Here is a 1,952-nt window from a genome sequence, read left to right on the forward strand (position 1 = left end):
ATTAAATAGCATGATTATTGCGTAACTGATTATTAATTACAAACAAAAAAATATCTCAAAAAAATAGTTATAAATAATTTAGTATCCTCAAGAATTAGAAAAAAAAGGCAAGGAACATTATAATTATATCTACATATATAAAGTAAATGGTCCGTTAATTATACGTATATATTATCCTGTATTTTCACTATATTACTCAGTCAAACCAAACCTCCATAAACAAGAAGGTACACTGAACTGGAGTCATAAATCAACTGTTAAAGATTTCGTTACCACAGTTTAGTCAATAAAACTTATACTCACAGGTGTATTCAAATAATGGTATGACGCCCTGAATAAGGCACTTGACTTCGGTCCACCACAACAGGTAGTTGGGACGACACGACCACAATAAATTGCAGTCTTCCTAACGTAATCCCTTAGATTGTCTGTTAGGCCGACGAAAAGAGGCAGCTACCGGTATCGGGGTACTACAGGTGGTCGAGGTAACATAAAGATGACTGATGTTCAGGTGAACTAACTTTGCGGTGAATGCTTGAAAATTGTACACGGATGGACGGTGTATAATAGGAATCGGTATACAATCTGAATTGGTGTACAATCTGAATTGGTGTACAATCTGAATTGGTGTAAAATAGGAACGGCAAACAGAAGTGACTTCAGTTGGAAGACGTCGCCGATTGTCGAAGATAAGACCGCTTGCCACAGGAACCAACTTGGAAATGAATATCGGATTGTGAATTTAGAAGGGCTTAGACAAGCGAAGGTTGAAAATAGGGAGGGGATATTGGCTGAAGGATGCCACGCGAAATTGACATTAAATATCCGGGCTACTGGGGTTCATTTTCGTAGCGTTTACCAATAGAAAGTAAAGTTTCTACGAAAAACAACTCTTCTGATTTTCTGAGAAGGTAGCTCGGAGATTTCACAATAGGTCCTTTTTCCTTTGTTATTAGGAAAGATTTTTATGTACCAAAACAAGATAAAAAGAAGAAGAAACATTGGGCAAAGTTATTTCTTTGTTAAAAAAAGGCGTAACAAAACGAAGGTATGCAGGCATGGGCGGCGTGAAAATAGTTTATTAAAGGGAATAATTTAAAGAAATTATGAACATGCTTCAAAGTATGACTCTTGTATTAACGATTTATAACAAAAAATAATCAATTGTTTATATTTTTTGTATAAAAACAAGAGACTGAAAAAATTAGCTTCTAGGTTAGAAACGTAAATTACAAATTTTCGTGTAATTTACTCGAATTGTACAGAAAAATTTGCGTGTTTAAAATATTAGTACTTACCTTATATAGTGTTAGCTTCACAAAGTAATGGGGTTTGTTTATTTGTTCAATGTTTTTTGGCGTAAAATAAAAAACTTGTGATGTACGTCAACCTGGTACAAAACTAAGGTACATAAAAAATTCGAAATATTGTACGCGTTTCGGAGGTGGTCCTAATAGGAATCACCAAGCGTTAAATGGTTAAAAGAGAAAACACAGGGAATAGATATTTTATTTGAGTACAAGTCCAAACAATTATTGTTAATTTGTATAGGTATTTTAACGAATTTGTAATTTTAATTTTACGGATTAGCGCATTAGGATTTATAATTTTGATTAATTGTAAAATTGTCGGACTTTAAAAATTTTTTTTTAATTAAAATTAATTAATTTTTTTTGCAAAATTAAGCCTAAGGCATATTAAATCATTTAAACAATTAATATATATATATATATATATATATATATATATATATATATATATACATATTCCATTGAAAATACGTTAATTGTAATGTTTCGATTACCACTTCAGAAATCGTTCTTAAAAATAATTATTTTATAAATTTGTAATCTATAAAAATAAGATAATAAAAATCTAAGAATCGAAAATAACCTCCCACCTTAAAGTCATTTAATATTTTTTCTGAAATAAAGATTTAGTTATAAATACCG

This window comes from Diabrotica undecimpunctata, chromosome 9 (assembly GCF_040954645.1).
Source record: "Diabrotica undecimpunctata isolate CICGRU chromosome 9, icDiaUnde3, whole genome shotgun sequence".
Lineage (NCBI taxonomy): Eukaryota > Metazoa > Arthropoda > Insecta > Coleoptera > Chrysomelidae > Diabrotica > Diabrotica undecimpunctata.